Source organism: Ranitomeya variabilis, chromosome 2 (assembly GCF_051348905.1).
Source record: "Ranitomeya variabilis isolate aRanVar5 chromosome 2, aRanVar5.hap1, whole genome shotgun sequence".
NCBI lineage: Eukaryota > Metazoa > Chordata > Amphibia > Anura > Dendrobatidae > Ranitomeya > Ranitomeya variabilis.
Genome location: NC_135233.1, coordinates 431,612,880 through 431,634,092, shown reverse-complemented (window position 1 = coordinate 431,634,092; position 21,213 = coordinate 431,612,880). Strand labels below are relative to the sequence as shown.

Genomic DNA, 21,213 nt, shown 5'->3' with positions numbered 1-21,213 from the left:
TATGTCCCCCATCCTGGTATATATGTCCCCCATCCTGGTATATATGTCCCCCATCCTGGTATATATGTCCCCCATCCTGGTATACATGTCCTCCATCCTGGTATACCTGTCCCCCATCCTGGTATACCTGTCCCCCATCCTGTTATACCTGTCCCCCATCCTGGTATAACTGTCCCCCATCCTGGTATATATGTCCCCCATCCTGGTATATACCGTATGTGCGGGGCGGGTCTCTGCGCCGCATCTTCGGATGCACATCCAGCTTTTCAGCTGGCGTCAGTGGGCCCCCTCCTGCACCAGACCGTTTGCTGTCAAACCTCGATAGTCACACCCCTGGTAACTGTTGTTCTTTTTAATAGCCCACTCTTCTCCAATAAATTATGTTCATACATGAAAATGTGTTGTAGAAATTTCTGTGTTTTTTCTCATTTATCTGAATGGGTTATGCAGAAAATTTATGCACATCAGGAGAAATAACCCCATTCAATATGGAACAGGTTTTCAGGCAATCGTTTCAAATCCACATTCAGGCAGAGGCTAATCTTTTCTGTACTGCCCAGTAGCGCCCCCTTCTCCCTGGGTGGGGGGAAGAGAACAGACGGAGGGCTAACTTAGGAGAAAAGGCAAGGGCAGAGGCCCCGGCGTTTTCGCCATCTGAAGTATCCCGGGGAACTGGGCGATCTAGGGCGCCCCCTAGTGTTAGGGCCAAAAAAGGAGCCCCTGGTCCCGGGTCACCCAACAGCTGTGTCGTGACACCTGGGTAATGCTGAATGGGATAGATCCTCCATTGGGGAAAGGCCTCATTTTTCCTGTGGGGGTGTTGCAGGAGAATTGTACAGGTAATGATTGGTTCACTTACAGATTAAAGTTCCTTTAGGAGGATCCTGAATCCTTATCATTCACATTAGGCAAAGGCCAGAAATACATGCCAATATTGACGGTCTCAGTTGACAGTCTAATGTGTATGGTGGTCTTCATGAAATTATTCTCTGGGGAGTTAAGGATCTGGTATGTCTAATTTCAGATTGCTGATCCCTTGTTTCTCCCGGAGATAAGTTGCCGACTGAGATGTCTGACAGCTGAGAGAGTGCTCCCATGTATGGGAAAGTTGGGCAAGATAGCTGCCAGCCGAACAACCGTTTGTCCAACAGCCAGTTTATTATATCCTGGGATTTGCCACCAAAAACTTTAGAAAAACTTTATGTAAACTTCTTAAAGTAGAGCTTAAATCTGCAATTAAAAAGACAATTTGCTGAGCTAAATAATTGATTAGTAGGTGTAGTATTGTCTCTCCTGGATTACTAGACTCCGTTCTTCATCTACATGTTTTTCAAATCTCTATAAGGGAGAATGGGAGCAAAACTGACAGCAATGATGTATTGTGGTGGCTTACAATTGCTGCATTTCTAAATAAATTCCCTTCCACCTTAGTGAATTGGGGGAGGAACAAGGCACTGCTCACCAGTCAAGCCGAAAAAGGTCAATGGCCTCTGGTTTACTTCGATGTTGGCAGTAGAGGTGACTCATGCTGGTGGGCTTATCCTGGTGAACACCATGACATCTGGTCTTATCAGCTGCTCCATCAGATGTTGTCCAAAATGAAAAGTGTAAAATTCTTCCCAAAGTTTGTATATTCAGGTTGAACTGATTTATCGTAAAAGTTTTTGAGGTTTTCTAATCCGGCTGTAAATTCAGAAGAGTTTCCTCCATATTCAAAGTCATAATCCATGAAGGAACAATGAATTCCAACATGCTCACTTCTTTTTTTCAGGCATATACCAACGAGCAATCCAACTAAGGTTGATTTGTTTGAACAACTTTTATGTTGTGTGTGTATGGTCAACTTTAGGGAAAATCTTACTCAAGGACCGGGATCATACAAACTCCATACGCCATAGTTCATGGTCCGTTTTGAGCTCAAGGCCTGGTGATAAATAGGGCCCCTATATATATCGGTTAGGTTGTCTAAAACGGACGATTTCAACAATTATAAACGACCGTCGGTTGCCTTGGTGAAACAAACCATTGTTAATTTTGACCCATGTGCAACTGATGAACTTTCATTAACGGTCAAAAGACCAGTCGGGCATGTTGGATATTTTGGGCCGACCCTAAGCACTGGCTGTATCATCAGTTTAGAAAACGCTAATGGTACAAAAAGTGTTTTTTTCCCGCCAATGAATGATCGTTTGTCGAATGTGCATGGGAAACTTTAGGCTGTGTTCTCAGATTTCCCGATGTTGGAGGTCTACATCAGTAGTATATTGTTGATATCGAATTCTAATAGAAGGCTATGACTTTTTCCATTGCATTGATTTCCGTTGCCTATTGACTCCCATCATAGAAAATTTTATAACTTTTTGTTTGTGTCAAGGTCGGTGAATTTGGCCAACTTTTTTCTTGTGTATATGGCCAACTTGAGGGAAGAACATAAACACACGAGGACAAGGATCATGCAAACGCCGTACAGAAGTTGTCTATGGTCACTTTCGAGCCCATGACCTGGTGAATTTTAGGCGATGCTCAATAGTAGGAGATCCGGGTGTGCGGTGCTGCTGGTTGGTATGAAGTAAGAAATATCCAAGGATTCCAGAGTATTGTAAAGTAGTTGCGGTTTTACTCTCAACACTTATCGAAGTATCCAAAAATTCATCAGGAGAAACAACAGAAAGTTAAGCTATGCTGACATTTTTGCCTCCATGGATGTATACATCAGTGTCATGATCTCTGCAGGCAGAGATCATAGCAAGCCTATAGAGGGACAAGCTCTCGGAAGATGGAACTATACTGACCATGAACTAAGCCTGCCGCGCAACTAGAAATAGCCAGGTAGCATATCCTATTTATCGCTAGATGCCCAGCTCTGGCCTAAGACCTAAATAGCTAGCAGAGGGAAATATAAGACCTGGCTCACCTCTAGAGAAATATTCCAAAGAAGACAGTAGCCCCCCACATATAATGACGGTGAGTTCAGATGAAACAACAAACGCAGCAGGAAAATAGTCTTAGCAAATTTGAGGTCCGCTTACTAGATAGCAGAAGACAGATAGTATACTTTCATGGTCAGCAGAAAAACACTAACAAAACACCATCCAGAGATTACCTTAAACTCTGGCATTAACTCATAACGCCAGAGTAGCAATCCCTGATCAACGAGAGCTTTCCAGACACAGTAACAAAACTTCAGCTGTGAACTGGAACAAATAGGCAAAACAAAACATGGACAAAAGTCCAACTTATCTAGTAGTTGTCTAGAAGCAGGAACAAGCACTGAGAGGCATCAGATAACATTGTTGACCGGCAAGAAACCACCAGAGAAATGAGCTTAAATAGCGACACCCACTACTGATGGAACCAGGTGAAACAGGAAAGAGGATGACAAGTCCAATTCCACAAGCGGCCACCGGGGGAGCCCAGAATCCAAATTCACAACAGTACCCCCCCCTCAAGGAGGGGGCACCGAACCCTCACCAGATCCACCAGGGCGACCAGGATGAGCCCTATGGAAGGCACGAACAAGATCAGAAGCATGAACATCAGATGCATTGACCCAAGAATTATCCTCCTGGCCGTAACCCTTCCAGTTGACCAGATACTGGAGTTTCCGTCTGGAAACACGAGAGTCCAAAATTTTCTCCACAACGTACTCCAACTCACCCTCAACCAACACCGGAGCAGGAGGCTCAACTGAAGGTACAACAGGTACCTCATACCTGCGCAATAACGACCGATGAAAAACGTTATGAATGGAAAAGGACGCAGGGAGGTCCAAACGGAAAGAAACAGGATTAAGAATCTCCAATATTCTATAAGGGCCGATGAACCGAGGTTTAAACTTAGGAGAAGAGACCCTCATAGGGACAAAACGAGAAGACAACCACACTAAATCTCCAACACAAAGCCGAGAACCAACACGACGATGACGGTTGGCAAAACGCTGAGTCTTCTCCTGGGACAACTTCAAATTGTCCATAACCTGCCCCCAGATGTGATGCAATCTCTCCACCACCGCATCCACTCCAGGACAATCCGAGGATTCCACCTGACCGGAGGAAAATCGAGGGTGAAACCCCGAATTACAGAAAAACGGGGACACCAAGGTGGAAGAACTGGCCCGATTATTGAGGGCGAACTCTGCCAATGGCAAAAAAGCAACCCAATCATCCTGGTCAGCAGAGACAAAACACCTCAGATATGTCTCAAGGGTCTGATTAGTCCGCTCGGTCTGGCCATTAGTCTGAGGGTGAAAAGCAGATGAAAAAGACAAATCTATGCCCATCCTAGCACAGAATGCCCGCCAAAATCTAGACACAAATTGGGTACCTCTGTCAGAAACAATATTCTCAGGAATACCGTGCAATCGGACAACATTCTGAAAAAACAGAGGAACCAACTCAGAAGAAGAAGGCAACTTGGGCAGAGGAACCAAATGGACCATTTTAGAGAAACGGTCACAGACCACCCAGATGACAGACATCTTCTGGGAAACAGGCAGATCTGAAATAAAATCCATCGAGATGTGTGTCCAAGGCCTCTTAGGAATAGGCAAGGGCAACAGCAGTCCGCTAGCCCGAGAACTACAAGACTTGGCCCGAGCACAAACGTCACATGACTGCACAAAGACTCGCACATCTCGTGACAGGAAAGGCCACCAGAAGGATCTTGCCACCAAATCCCTGGTACCAAAAATTCCGGGATGACCTGCCAATGCAGAAGAATGTACCTCAGAGATGACTCTGCTGGTCCAATCATCCGGAACAAACAGTCTATCAGGCGGACAACGATCCGGTCTATCCGCCTGAAACTCTTGCAAGGACCGCCGCAGATCAGGAGAAACGGCCGACAAAATTACTCCCTCCCTAAGGATACCTGTGGGTTCAGAATTACCAGGAGAGTCCGGGTCAAAACTCCTAGAAAGGGCATCTGCCTTAACATTCTTAGAACCCGGTAGGTATGACACCACAAAATTAAAGCGAGAAAAAAATAAAGACCAGCGCGCCTGTCTAGGATTCAGGCGTCTGGCAGTCTCAAGATAAATCAAATTTTTGTGGTCAGTCAATACCACCACCTGATGCCTAGCCCCCTCGAGCCAATGGCGCCACTCCTCAAACGCCCACTTCATGGCCAAAAGCTCCCGATTCCCAACATCATAATTCCGCTCTGCGGGCGAAAATTTGCGAGAAAAGAAGGCACAAGGCCTAATGACGGAGCAGTCGGAACCTTTCTGCGACAACACTGCCCCAGCTCCGATCTCCGAAGCGTCAACCTCAACCTGAAAAGGCAGATTCACATCAGGCTGACGCAACACAGGGGCAGAGGCAAAACGGCGCTTAAGCTCCTGAAAGGCCTCTACAGCATGAGGGGACCAATTAGCAACATCAGCGCTTTGTCTGGTCAAATCAGTCAGTGGTTTAACGACATCCGAAAAACCAGCAATAAATCGGCGGTAAAAGTTGGCAAAGCCCAAAAATCTCTGAAGACCCTTAAGAGAGGAGGGCTGAGTCCAGTCACAAATAGCTTGCACCTTGACGGGATCCATCTCAATGGAAGAGGGAGAAAAAATATACCCCAAAAAGGAAATTTTCTGGACCCCAAAAACGCACTTAGACCCCTTCACACATAAAGAATTAGACCGCAGAACCTGAAAAACTCTCCTGACCTGCTGGACATGAGAGTCCCAGTCATCAGAAAAAATCAGAATATCATCCAGATATATTATCATAAATTTATCCAGAAAATCGCGGAAAATATCATGCATAAAAGACTGGAAAACTGAAGGGGCATTAGAAAGACCAAAAGGCATGACCAAATACTCAAAGTGGCCCTCGGGCGTATTAAATGCGGTCTTCCACTCATCCCCCTGCCTGATCCGCACCAAATTATACGCCCCACGAAGATCAATTTTAGAGAACCACTTAGCACCCTCTATACGAGCAAACAAATCAGTAAGCAATGGCAATGGGTATTGATACTTAACAGTGATCTTATTCAGAAGCCGATAATCAATACATGGTCTCAAAGAGCCGTCTTTTTTTGAGACAAAGAAAAACCCAGCTCCCAAGGGAGAAGAAGATGGACGAATATGTCCCTTTTCCAAAGACTCCTTTATATATTCCCGCATAGCAGCATGTTCCGGCACAGACAAATTAAACAAACGACCCTTTGGATATTTACAACCCGGTATCAAATCTATGGCACAATCGCACTCACGGTGCGGAGGTAACGACCCAAGCTTGGGTTCGTCAAAGACGTCTTGATAATCAGAGAGGAACTCAGGGACTTCAGAGGGAATGGACGACGAAATAGAAACCAAAGGTACGTCCCCATGAATACCCTTACATCCCCAGCTCAACACAGACATTGCTCTCCAGTCCAAGACTGGGTTGTGAGACTGCAACCATGGCAATCCCAGTACCAAATCGTCATGTAAATTATACAGCACCAGGAAACGAATAATCTCCTGGTGATCCGGATTGATACGCATGGTTACTTGTGTCCAGTATTGTGGTTTATTATTAGCCAATGGGGTGGAGTCAATCCCCTTCAGAGGAATAAGAGTCTCCAAAGGCTCTAAATCAAAACCACAACGATTGGCAAAGGACCAATCCATAAGACTCAGAGCGGCGCCAGAGTCAACATAGGCGTCCGTGGCAATGGATGACAAAGAGCAAATCAGGGTTACAGACAAAATAAACTTAGACTGAATGGTGCCAATGGAAACAGACTTATCAAGCTTCTTTGTACGCCTAGAGCATGCTGATATCACATGAGTAGAATCCCCACAATAGAAACACAATCCATTCTTCCGTCTAAAATTCTGTCGCTCGCTCCTGGACAGAATTCTATCACACTGCATACTTTCTGGCGTCTTTTCCATAGACACCGCCAGATGGTGCACCGGTTTGCGCTCCCGCAGACGCCTATCAATCTGAATAGCCATTGTCATGGACTCATTCAGACCTGCAGGCAAAGGGAACCCCACCATAACATCCTTAACGGCATCAGAGAGACCTTCTCTGAAAGTTGCCGCCAAGGCGCACTCATTCCACTGAGTAAGCACAGACCATTTACGGAATTTTTGGCAGAAAACTTCAGCTTCGTCTTGCCCCTGAGATAGTGCCATCAAAGTTTTTTCTGCCTGAAGTTCCAAATGAGGTTCCTCATAAAGCAAGCCCAAGGCCAGAAAAAACGCATCCACATCGCGTAACGCAGGATCCCCTGCTGGCAATGAGAAGGCCCAATCTTGAGGGTCACCCCTGAGCAAGGAAATCACAATCCTAACCTGCTGAGCAGGGTCTCCAGCTGAACGAGACTTCAGGGACAAATAAAGCTTACAATTATTTCGGAAATTCTGGAAGCTAGCTCTATTCCCTGTGAAGAACTCCGGCAAAGGAATTCTCGGCTCAGATACCGGAGCATGTACCACAAAATCTTGTAAATTTTGTACTTTCGTGATGAGATTATTCAAACCCGCAGTTACACTCTGGAGATCCATTATTGTCAGGTGCACACAGAGCATACAGAGATTAGGAGGAGAGAGAGAAAAAAGACTGCAGCAAGGCAGACTGGAGGAAAAAAAAAAAAAAAAAAAAAATTCCAGCAGACTTCTTATAACTCTCCTTTCTCAACCTGGGTCTTTAACACTTTATGGCCGGTCAAACTGTCATGATCTCTGCAGGCAGAGATCATAGCAAGCCTATAGAGGGACAAGCTCTCGGAAGATGGAACTATACTGACCATGAACTAAGCCTGCCGCGCAACTAGAAATAGCCAGGTAGCATATCCTATTTATCGCTAGATGCCCAGCTCTGGCCTAAGACCTAAATAGCTAGCAGAGGGAAATATAAGACCTGGCTCACCTCTAGAGAAATATTCCAAAGAAGACAGTAGCCCCCCACATATAATGACGGTGAGTTCAGATGAAACAACAAACGCAGCAGGAAAATAGTCTTAGCAAATTTGAGGTCCGCTTACTAGATAGCAGAAGACAGATAGTATACTTTCATGGTCAGCAGAAAAACACTAACAAAACACCATCCAGAGATTACCTTAAACTCTGGCATTAACTCATAACGCCAGAGTAGCAATCCCTGATCAACGAGAGCTTTCCAGACACAGTAACAAAACTTCAGCTGTGAACTGGAACAAATAGGCAAAACAAAACATGGACAAAAGTCCAACTTATCTAGTAGTTGTCTAGAAGCAGGAACAAGCACTGAGAGGCATCAGATAACATTGTTGACCGGCAAGAAACCACCAGAGAAATGAGCTTAAATAGCGACACCCACTACTGATGGAACCAGGTGAAACAGGAAAGAGGATGACAAGTCCAATTCCACAAGCGGCCACCGGGGGAGCCCAGAATCCAAATTCACAACACATCAGTAGCATATGAATGGTTTCTACGTCTGTCTGAAGGTTATTTTATGCCACTGAACAATCATACGCCGAGTGCACAGAGCCTTATACTTTTTTTGGTCAATACTATGGTGTCGTCAGCTGATGGTCCATAGTATTGAATCATTGTAGTGTTCGTTGAGGGCTCTGCAGTCCTAGACAGCTTTGTATCATGGCCGATATGAGGCCTTTGTAAATGTAAGTGCGTCCTTCCCATACACTGGCTGCAGTGATTTGTGTTTTGACATCTGTCTCGAGACTCTTAAAACAAGTCAAACTTCAAGGACTTCTACAGACATCAGCCAGACGTGGCGAGTCTGTCTCTGGAAATGTCACACGTGTTCTGACATATGGAAAGTTTTCTCTACACTTGGTGGAATTCAAGAGGTGAAATCTATAAAAGGATTCAATTATTGGGTCAAAGATGTAACTTGAAGCTCCTGAATCCCAATGCAAAATTGCTAACCAGGCCACCCATCTACCAATTATAATACTGGCTCTTGGGTCAACAAACTTTGATTCCACAGAAATATTTTTTGCATCTTTTACCAAAGCTTGATGTTAGGGAAAGTTGAAGTTCCTTTCATGGTGTGGGGTCTGACCTTTTGGACTCTAAATAATTGTCATCACGATGTCCTGTCTGATGAAGAGACATGTAGCTGTAGGGCCGATGGCTAAAATTTGACAGCCCCTTGACCTGACTGTGAAATCAGAGGCTGCAAAAGCTTGAAATTAGGTTTTCTCATATTAAATCTATTTGCTATTGATTGATTAAAGTGATAAAATGGCAACTGATCAGGGGAGGACATATCATTGGTGCAACCCAGGGGCCCAAGAGGTAAGGGGCCCATTTCCACCTCCAAAATAGATTAAACTTTGCATTATGATGAGCTATTGGACTGGAAAGGGCCCATATACTGTTCTTGCACAAGGGCTCCTTTCTGTTTGCGTCCGCCAGTACAACAAATCATCAGTTTCTAAGACGCAGAATCAAAATTGATAATTGACATGGCCCTACTACATGTTCTCCGCTTCTGCAAAAATGGCCACTTAACCACTTAGGTTTTGGGTGGAGAACTCCTTTAAAGTTAAAGCCTTATTCAGACATCCATTTTTTTTCTCTCGCAAGCCTCCATCTATCTCAGGAACGCGGGTCTCCTGGCTCCTCATCCTGCATGGCGCAGTGGCCACTGTTAATGGGAAGGAAGTCACGTCATGCATGCCTCGTCCTTTGATGTCTATGTGGGTTTCTGATACATTTGAGTACATGACAGAAGAGGATGGAGGACCAGAGAACCTCAGTACGGTCAGCATTTATCACAATGTATGGCTTATCAAGTAGAATAACCCTTATGGGAGAATTCCAAGCAAAACTAATACTCCAGTAGGCCTCAATTATCCACACAGGCCTTGTTGCCCACAGCAACCAATCAGAGATCAGCTTTAATTTCTTAAAGTATACTGCAGAAATGAAAGCTGAGCTGTGATTGGTTGTTAAGGGCAACAATGCCTGTTTTTTTCATTAGACGGTCTTGATAACCGAGCCCCACCTTGAACGGAGCCTGACACAGGCCTTTCCTTTTGCCATTGTATAAAACCCAATATTATGCAATTACCCCAAGTCCTGATATTGACAATCGACAAAGTGAATATGCTGCCCATAGTAGCCAATCATAGCTCAGCTTTTATTGCTCAAGCAGCTCTGGTAAAATGAGAGCTGCTCTGTGATTGGTTGCTATGGGCAAAGAAAGACAGTATTGATAAATGAGGCCTAGTAAAGTATTTGTTTTGCTTGGAATGTTCCCTTAAAGGAATGTGCAGCGCCCCAGAATCCTGGTCATTGCAATAATGTTGTTCTTCCACCAGGGGGAGCAATATTACGTCTGAAGGCAATAAAGGAGATCTTCTGTCCAGGTATCACAGCCACACATATCACAGCCACACACAACACACTTCACACTCCAGCCACCAGCGGAAGCAAAGGTTCTATCTACTAGGCCACTCCTCACAGTTAGGTAAAACTGGTAGTTGGAGGGAAAGTTAGGGAGATCCTGGCTGGAGACTGAGAGAGAAAGGTCTCCAGACCAAGCTGACTGGAGCAAGGTCCAGTCAGATCCAGGCTACGGTCTGAGGAGGACAAGGGTCCACGGAGCTGCGCCTGCCCCACATGCGGCAGCATCCTAAGAAAGAGAAGTGTATTGCAGTATGAGAAACGAAGTCATAGCAAAAGGAGAGGAAACCAGAAGGAGTTCTGTCCTGTGAGAGGCTGCCTCCTTCTGAAGCGCAGGAATACCGGTGGCCAGAATACCGAGGGAGTAAGGATCTCTATGCTTTATTTCAGAGACTAAATATATATAATTTGGCCTGCACTCTAAATTTAGATCGGGGTGCTGGTGAGACAGACCGTAAGGTCTAGTATCAGTATTAATGAAATCCACCGCACTCCCTGTGTGGAATATCTTAGAAACAAAAGGATTTTTTTAAACTTGCTACGGTAATTTATTTAAGTGAAAAACAGAAATCAATCAAATGTGACAGATCAAATAGTAGGCACTTATTAAACAATTGTACAAGCGACTCAATGTGATGACGTTTCGACCCTCCCGGGTCTTATTCTAAAGTCGCACTTGTTGAGGAATAGCAGCGGTGCATCAGCGTCTTGCTGCTGTTTGCATATGCGATTTAAATAGAAAGTTGGTATGTCACTGGAGATAACCTTTTTTGCAGGTGCCAATGTATCAGCCTTAAATTGCTGGTAAGTTGTATGTAGTTTAATGGATTTGCCAGTTCTGGATAAAGCCTTGTAGAGGAGTAACAGCGGCGCATCTGCGTCTTGCTGGTGGACATGTAGGCTTAATACCCTTAGTGGATGTGGGATAGCGCTCCTGCGTCCTGTGGGAAGGTATACCATCAAGCTGCCATAACATCACCCCAGCGGGCCCCTAAGCAGCGTCGGTCACCCTGACCGAATACCACAGGTGGCGTCACAAACCACCCCTTTAAAGACCTTTCCCCCATCTTTCAACGGACACCCCCCAGGGCCACGGACCGGGTCAGCCACCTTGACATCCCCGCTGAGAACCGAAGGACCCGGCTCCGAATACCCCACCCCACGGTCCTGTGGGGGCGCTCCAAATGTATCAAAGACACTTTTAATAAATGAGGCGTAGTGTATAAGTTTCTTCACTAGGGGATTCAGGAATAGAAAACTGTGTCAAATAATAGTGCCACATCTGACTACAGGATGTGCGAGGAATTGCAGTTAAGCCCCATTCACCTCAATGAAGTAGATCTGCAATGGCATACTCATGGATAGGGATGGCGCGTCACCGGATTACACAGTGCTTCTTACATCAGGCCATGTATACGTCTCTCCATGGCATTGCAGTTATCTTAAAACCCCTGGCAGACATATCCCCACAGAGCATCCTAGGCCAGACCCCTGCTGTTGCCATGGGATCGAGACCCAGACAGGAAATCATGGCAGGACGGGACAAGGTCCAACACACACACCAGGCAGGACTGTTCACTTTTTTGAGTTTGGAGAAAAAAGTTCTCAGCGAGAGAAAAAGGAGCCTCTGTTCCAAAACCTGCCCACAGCCAGGAACACTGCACCCTCTCTGCGCCCCTGCAATGCTCGGCTGGATGTCCTTCTGTTAGGACTCTCACAGTCCACCTATGGGCAGTAAAATAGCAAACAAGCTTCTAAGTAAGGCACTTTTTTCTTCTTTTTTTAGTTTTTGTTTTTTTGCCTGTAGTAGATTTAATATTCAGCAAAACAATGTTCTAAACTTGGTTTTTATACAAAGAGAAAAGCATCTGCCACAGAAACACATTGGTAGTAATAAAAAGTGATTTGTAATGGATTTAATTACATACGCTGAAAAAAAAAAGAGAATGGAGATCACCTTCAAAAATCATATAATGATCTAATGCCACTAGGCAAAATTATATATAACTGAACATGAAGTTCTTAGTTTAACATTCTGATCAGACTGTATGAAGCTCACTGCCAAGTCACGGCAAACCTCGTAGTGGGTCCCTATCGCCCTAATGGAGCGGAGCCGTGTGCCGACCACCAGCGCAGACAGCCCGGTGTCTCCAGACCGCAATCAGCCACCAGCACAAAACAACAGCAACAATGGCCACCACACAGCACCAACACCAAATGAAAGAGTCTGTATCGCCCCAATGGAGCGGAGCCGCATGCCGACCACCGCCACAGTGGTAGGGACCCACTACGAGGTTTGCCGTGACTTGGCAGTGGGCTTCATACAGTCTGATCAGAATGTTAAACTAAGAACTTCATGTTCAGTTATATATATTTTTGCCTAGCAGCATTAGATCATTACATTTGGTGTTGGTGCTGTGTGGCGGCCATTGTTGCTGTGCTTTTGTGCTGGTGGGGTGGCGCGGTCTAGAGTCATGGGGACTCTGTCTTGCAGCATGGGTGCTGTGAGACACCAGGCCATCTGCCCTGCCGCTGCATTGCCACGGTAGCCGGTGTGTGGCTCCGCTCCGTGGGAGGGATGGGGACTCCTTTAATTTGGGGTTGGTGCTGTGTGGCGGCCATTGTTGCTGTGGTTTTGTGCTGGTGGGGTGGCGCGGTCTGAAGACATCGGGCCATTTGCGCTGCTGGTGCATTTCCCCAGTGGCGGTGTTCGGCATGCAGCTCCGCTCCGTTAGGGCGATAGGGACCCACTACGAGGTTTGCCGTAACTTGGCAGTGGTCTTTATACAATACAGTCGGATCAGAATGTTAAACTTAAGAATCTCATGTTCACATACATATATTTTTGCCTAGCGGCATTAGATCATTGTATGATTTTTGGAGGTGTTGTCCATTCTCTTTTTTTTAGCATTTAATTAAATACATTTGCACAAAAAAAATTGCCATTTTTTAAAAACTTGCGAATGATGAATTAAACAAAATGTCCGCTTTTTTATTTACGCTCTTCTGCTTGTTTTTCATTATTAAAAGTTGCATAATCCTTTAAAATGTTGCACAATAATCTTCAACTGCACCAAAAAAAAGTAACTACAAAAACCATGCCAGGCATTTCATGAAATACATTTGTGCAAAAAAAAAAAATTGCCACTTTTCAAAAACTTGCAAATGATGAATTGGACAAAAAGATGGAAGATTGGCTAATTACGGCCTTGCTGACAAATGAAAAAGAAAAACGGCAAAGATTAAAAAAAGACTCAAAGCAGATTATGAATTAGACAATATAAAAAAAGATGCAAATTCAAGGATGGCCTCCTTTCGTTCAAATTCTTCACTTTTGTTAAGATCTGTGCATGCTGTTAGTGAATGGATACATTCCAATTTATATTCTCAGACCATTTCATATTATTTTATGGTAAAAGAAAATTAGAATATTGAAAATTTAGGAATTTGAACCTAATACTATATTTTAGGTGTCTTCACCACTTTTTTCAACGAGTCCAAGTTGTCAGGAGGTTTGGAGTTGCACCTTGTAAAACTCAATAAAAAAAAAAAAAATTTGCATCTCTCACCCTCCTGTGGTCCAGCACTGAGTGTCCACTACACTTCTAGTGTCTGTTATTCTCTGCAGCGCTGATGTCATGTCGACAGCATTGCAGGCAATCACAGAGCTCAGAGGCTTATGTCGTCATCTTGGGCATAGTCGCTGAGCTCCGTTATTGGGTTATTGGCCGCTGCTCTGTCATTGTGACATCAGTGCTGCAGGCAGTGACAGAGCTCAGCGATTCATGTTGTCAGTGTCATGTTAGCACTGCGGACAATGAGAGAAATTGGGAGAAGTGGGGTAATGTTTCCATTCACTGACTTACTGTCAGTGCAGAGTCAGTGCGGACTTACTGTCAGTGCAGAGTCAGTGCGGACTATCGGTGCAGAGTTAGTGCGGACTTACTGTCAGTGCGGACTTACTGTCAGTGCAGACTTACTGTCGGTGCAGAGTCAGTGCGGACTTACTGTCAATGCGGACTTACTGTCGGTGCAGAGTCAGTGCGGACTTACTATCAGTGCGGACTCACTGTCAGCGCGGACTTACTGTCGGTGCAGAGTCAGTGCGAACTTACTGTCAGTGCGGACTCAGTGCGAACTTACTGTCAGTGCGGAGTCAGTGCGGACTTACTGTCAGTGCGGACTTACTATCAGTGCAGAGTTAGTGCGGACTTACTGTCAGTGTGGACTTACTGTCAGTGCGGAGTTAGTGCGGACTTACTGTCAGTGAGGAGTCAGTGCGGACTTACTGTCAGTGCGGAGTTAGTGCGGACTTACTATCAGTGCAGAGTCAGTGCGGATTTACTGTCAGTGCGGAGTTAGTGCGGACTTACTGTCAGTTCGGAGTCAGTGCGGACTTACTGTCAGTGCGGACTTACTATCAGTGCAGAGTTAGTGCGGACTTACTGTCAGTGTGGACTTACTGTCAGTGCGGAGTTAGTGCGGACTTACTGTCAGTGACGAGTCAGTGCGGACTTACTGTCAGTGCGGACTTACTGTCAGTGCGGAGTTAGTGCGGACTTACTATCAGTGCAGAGTCAGTGCGGATTTACTGTCAGTGCGGAGTTAGTGCGGACTTACTGTCAGTGCAGAGTCAGTGCGGACTTACTGTCAGTTCGGAGTTAGTGCGGACTTACTGTCAGTGCGGACTTACTGTCAGTGCAGAGTTATTAAAACTTTAAAAAGTGTCAAAATTGTATATATTTTTTTAACTATAACTCATCACTTACATAACACCCTTTTAAATAAAATTGTATTATTATGCTGCAATCCATGTGAGCCTGCTGGGATAGCCTTTATCTTCCCACACAAGTGCTGATCAGTTGATGACCTAACCGCAGTCTATTATACTGGCCAGAATGAGGATATAATGAATAGACAATGTTGTCCTATCAGGAGGCCTAATTACTTGGCACAATGGCCCTGTCTAATAGGCATCTGCTGAATCAGTGCTATCCATGCTTGCTCCTGACCTCTGCAGAAATCCTGGGAGCTCTATCCCGCCTCATCCTTTTTGACTCGACAAAAGCCTGAGTAATGTAATTATCCGACTGCTGGAGATAATAATCCACTTCCCATTGTGGGAGCAGTTTACAGACCTGCAGCACATTTATTTCTCTTTGAGCTCTGAGTATATCTGGACGTCATCATTTCCCAAAATAGAAGACACCTTGTCGGTAGAGGCTGGAAACGCGTCAGCTGTCATCACTGACATTGATTTATGTACTGGCTTCTTGTATCTCAGCACTGTTGAATAGGGCACACGTGGGCGATCAAAGCTCACTGCCCGTCTATTCTGCTTAGTAGAGCAATGGTTTATCAATATGTTGTAGGACTCAGCAAAAATGGCAATAGCCCTGGAGGTCTAGAATAATTAAAGAGGACCTGTCACGAGCCAAAAATGGCATTATTTTTACCTAATATAAATGCCGCTGTTCTTCTGAATCCAACGTTGTTTTTCTTTTGTTCCTGAGCCTTTCCAGTCCTGAGATATAGCACGTTCTTCCCTGTATGGTCTTGTTAGCCATGTGGGTGTGGCCCCGTGAAGATGCCCACTTGGCTTAAAAAGATTAGCCACATATAGCCAAGAGGTGAATTCAGCATGCACAGCCACTACTGTGGGGACCACAATAGTAGTACAGATATAGAGGGGGTGTAGTATCTTACATTTTTATTTTCTTTATGTGGCAGTATTATGATATTATTTTATACAGATGTAGAGGGGGTGCAGTATCTTTTTTATATTCACTATGTGGCAGTATTATAATATCATTATTTTATACAGTTTTAGAGGGGGTGCAGTATCTTTTTTATATTCACTGTGGCAGTATTATAATATCATTATTTTATACAGTTTTAGAGGGGGTGCAGTATCTTTTTTATATTCACTATGTGGCAGTATTATAATATCATTATTTTATACAGATGTAGAGGGGTGCAGTATCTTGCACTTTTTTATTTTCACTATATGGCAGTATTATGATTTCATTATTTTATATAGATGTGGGGGGAGTAGTATTTTGCTCTTTTATTTTTACTATGTGGCACTATCATGGCATCAGTATACAGATTTAGAGGGAGTGCAGTATCTTCTTTTTTTTTATTTGTACCAGGTGGCACTATTATGGCTTCAGTATTATATACAGATGTAGGGGGGCAGTATCTTGCTCTTTTTCATTTTTTTTTTACTATATGGCAGTATTATGATATCAGTATTATATACAGATTTAGAGGGAGTGCAGTATCTTTCTCTTTTTTTTTATTTGTACGATGTGGCACTATTAGGGTACTATTAGTATGTGCACACGTTCAGGTTTTTTCGCGCTTTTTCGCTATAAAAATGCTATAAAAGCTCATTAAAAACGCATACATTATGCATCCTATCATTTAGAATGCATTCTTCATGTTTTGTGCACATGGTGCATTTTTTTCCGTGAAAAAAACGCATCGCGGTAAAAAAAGCAGCATGTTCATTAATTTTGTGGATTTTCCGCATTTTTCCCGCTGTTCAATGCATTGGGAAAAACCGCACAAAAACACGTCAAAAACGCAAAAAAACCGCATGCGGATTACTGGCAGAAATGTCCGTTTTTTGTCAGGAAAATTTCTGCAAGAAATCCTGACGTGTGCACATACCCTTATGGCTTCAGTATTATATACAGATGTGGGAGGGGGGGCAGTATCTTGCTCACTTTCATGTTTTTTTTACTATGTGGCAGTATTATGATATCAGTATTACATACAGATGTAGAGGGAGTGCAGTATCTTTCTCTTTTTTTATTTGTACCAGGTGGCACTATTATGGCTTCAATATTATATACAGATGTAGGGGGGCAGTATCTTGCTCTTTTTCATGTTTTACTATGTGGCAGTATTATGATATCCGTATTATATACAGATTTAGAGGGAGTGCAGTATCTTTCTCTTTTTTATTTGTACTATGTGGCACTATTATGGCTTCAGCTTTTCACTCTTTTTCATGTTTTTAATATATGGCAGGATTATGATTTCTTTCTGTATTGTATACAAATATAGAGGGGCGTACTATCTTGCATTTTTTAAAAAAAATATTTTTTACTATGTGGCAGTATTATATACACTCACTGGCCACTTTATTAGGTACACCTGTCCAACTTCTTGTTAACACTTAATTTCTAATCAGCCAATCACATGGCGGCAACTCAGTGCATTTAGGCATGTAGACATGGTCAAGACAATCTCCTGCAGTTCAAACCGAGCATCAGTATGGGGAAGAAAGGTGATTTGAGTGCCTTTGAACGTGGCATGGTTGTTGGTGCCAGAAGGGCTGGTCTGAGTATTTCAGAAACTGCTGATCTACTGGGATTTTCACGCACAACCATCTCTAGGGTTTACAGAGAATGGTCCGAAAAAGAAAAAAAATCCAGTGAGCGGCAGTTCTGTGGGCGGAAATGCCTTGTTGATGCCAGAGGTCAGAGGAGAATGGGCAGACTGGTTCGAGCTGATAGAAAGGCAACAGTGACTCAAATCGCCACCCGTTACAACCAAGGTAGGCCTAAGAGCATCTCTGAACTCACAGTGCGTCGAACTTTGAGGCAGATGGGCTACAGCAGCAGAAGACCACACCGGGTACCACTCCTTTCAGCTAAGAACAGGAAACTGAGGCTACAATTTGTACAAGCTCATCGAAATTGGACAGTAGAAGATTGGAAAAACGTTGCTTGGTCTGATGAGTCTCGATTTCTGCTGCGACATTCGGATGGTAGGGTCAGAATTTGGCGTAAACAACATGAAAGCATGGATCCATCCTGCCTTGTATGGAGCATCTTTGGGATGTGCAGCCGACAAATCTGCGGCAACTGTGTGATGCCATCATGTCAATATGGACCAAAATCTCTGAGGAATGCTTCCAGCACCTTGTTGAATCTATGCCACGAAGAATTGAGGCAGTTCTGAAGGCAAAAGGGGGTCCAACCCGTTACTAGCATGGTGTACCTAATAAAGTGGCCGGTGAGTGTACAGGCTGTTGAGTTTTGCTCATTGTATAATTTTTACTCTGTGGCAGTATTGTCTGTAAGGATTATATCCTGCTGTTGAGTGGTGTAGTACAATATAGTAACATTATAGTGTCTGTAAGTATTATACTCAGCTGTAGGGAGTGTAGTATCGTTTATGCTTTTACTATGTAGCAGTTTTAGGCTTGTTTCACACGTCAGTGGCTCCGGTACGTGTGGTGACAGTTTTCTCACGTACCGGAGACACTGACTCACGTAGACACATTAAAATCAATGTGTCTCTGCACATGTCAGCGTGTTTTCACGGACCGTGTGTTCGTTTGAAAAACACGGAGACATGTCAGTGTTCGTGGAAGCGCTCGGATCACACGGACCCATTAAAGTCAATGGGTCCATGTAAAACACGTACCGCACACGGATGCTGTCCGTGTGCAGTCCGTGTGCCGTGCAGGAGACAGCGCTACAGTAAGCGCTGTCCCCTGCATGTGGTGCTGAAGCCGCCATTCATTTCTTCTCTCCAGCGTTCGCTGGAGAGAAGGAATGAAAAATCATTGTTTTTTTATTTTTTTGGCAGCTGAAATAAAGTTCCCGGTAACCAACCCCCTCCCACCCCCTGTGCGCCCGCCTGCTGGAAGTAAAATACTCACCCAGCTCCCTCAATGCTTCCTCTCAGCGCCACAGCTTGTCCTGTATGAGCGGTCACGTGGTGCCGCTCATTACAGTGATGAATATGCGGCTCCACCTCCCATAGGAAGTTACCGGGAACTTTATTTCAACCGCAAAAAAAATAAAAAAACAATGATTTTTCATTCCTTCTCTCCAGCGAACGCTGCTGGAGAGAAGAAATGAATGGCGGCTTCAGCACCCAAAGCAGGGGACAGCGCTTACTGTAGCGCTGTCTCCTGCACGGTCCGTGTGGTACCCAGTCGGCACACGGGCGACACACGGCTGCCGCATGTGTGCCACACTGATGTGCCACGTGAGCACACGGGCACGGATAACTCCGGTACCGATTTTTCTGGTACCGGAATTACCTGGACGTGTGAGACTGGCCTTATAGTTTCTGTGCTCGATACAGATGTAGGTGGGAGTTTTAGTATCTTGCATACAAATGAGATTCAGAGCCACGCTGCAGGTTATAGTGCTGTAGTATTCCTAAATATCAAAATGAGAGCGGGACATAAATTACGGCAACACCAATCCACCTGGGGGGCGTCAAATGACTTTCTAACAAGAACCCAGCCAGTGCCCCTGCGAGATCCTGCGTTTAAAGCTGTACCGTAATGTGTGTTTTTCCCCCCAGCGGGATGATTTGTCCATCTCCCCTTCTGCTTCCACTTAAGAACATGTTCTAGATTTGCTGATTTCCTTTCACCACATGTTCTAGAGTCTCTGGAACGCGGCCATCCCCTCGTTTACTTGTCAGTGGGTCTGTCAGCACAACATGGATCTTTTTACGGTAATGCTAGAATCCAGCTGTATCTTTAAATACTTGATGCAACATTAAATGTAATTTATCTCCCTAGAAAGTAAAAGAAATTGCGTGTTCTTGGCAAGAAATAAAATCCAGTCATACCATTCTGAGTCAGATTTTCAACTTAGGTTTGCTAAGGATGCATGGTATAAATAGGATTCCTCTAACTACATACTGTGGCGCCATAGAATAAATCATAAATACGGTATTATTTTTTTTGTAGTTCACTACAAAGAATTCTGTTTTATAAAATTATTCTTCACTTACTGGTTAAAGGGGGAATTGGAAAAAAAAAAGTGTTTTTTTTTCCCCAGAAATAGCGCCACTTTTATTTATAGGATGGGTCTGGCATTGCAGTGTTCAAGTGATTGGGACTGAGCTACAATACCACAGCTCAAGGTAAAGAATGGCGGATGAAAAAAGAAAAACTCCTTTTTCTAATTAGCAATGCATCATTTTGTACTTCGAAATGAGTCTTTAAGTCCCCAGGAACTTTATACAAATATTGTGAGGTTTCCTCAGGGGCATGGCTTGTGTAGGATTTCCTCTAGGCTATAATCTATTCAGAATGTCTTCATGAGTGTGGCTCATGTAAGTTTTTTCTTAAAGGTGTGGTTTCCATTGCACCTACTCAAGTGTGTGGCTTATTAAAGATTTCCTAGTAAGGGTAGCTTGAATATGATTTTCTCAAAGGCTCAGGTAAGTTTCCCTCAAGAGTGTTACTTATTCAGAATTTCCTCATGGGTTGGGTTTGTATAAAATTTCTTTACAAATGTCGCATATATAAGATTTCTTCAAGCATGTTTCATATTCAGGATTTTTTTTTCCAGGGTGTGGCCTACTAAGGTTTGTTTTATGTGGGTGTGGATTGTGTAGGATTTTCTTAAGGGTGTTGCTAATTCAGAAGTTCCTCGTGGGTGTGGCTTGAGTAGGATTTCTTAAAGGATGAAGTTTGTTGTCAGGGTCTGTGTGATGGTACTTGTGTATTTGTGTTCATCATAAAAAAATTAACTTCACTTAAAAACAAATTTACAACAAATTTGTATTTAAACCCCCAGAGGTCCACCCTCCTCTCTGTCCCACTTTGTGTCATAGTAGATGACTGTGACTACTGCAGTTCTGAGTCGTAAATGTTTGTAAAGTAGTTGTCACTTTCCTTCTGTTCCATTGCAGTGTAGTCCCCCCCGGCCTGATGAAGGCCCGACCCCCTAAAAATGAATAATGTAATTCCTCCTAGCAAACAGCGCAGTCACTAGGGGAAATGAGAAGCTTCTCTGAGCTAATGCTCTACAATCTACATGATTCCAATCTACTCATCTATCTGATCTTTCCTCGGGCAGTGGACAGAGACATTTTTT

General features: G+C 44.1%; 1 protein-coding gene across 2 annotated transcripts in view; it reads left to right on the top strand.

Moving 5' to 3' along the window:
- The window catches only part of ABTB2 (ankyrin repeat and BTB domain containing 2), a 150,032-nt gene that overhangs the window by 20,706 nt on the left and 108,113 nt on the right, over positions 1–21,213 (top strand). The window lies entirely within an intron of this gene.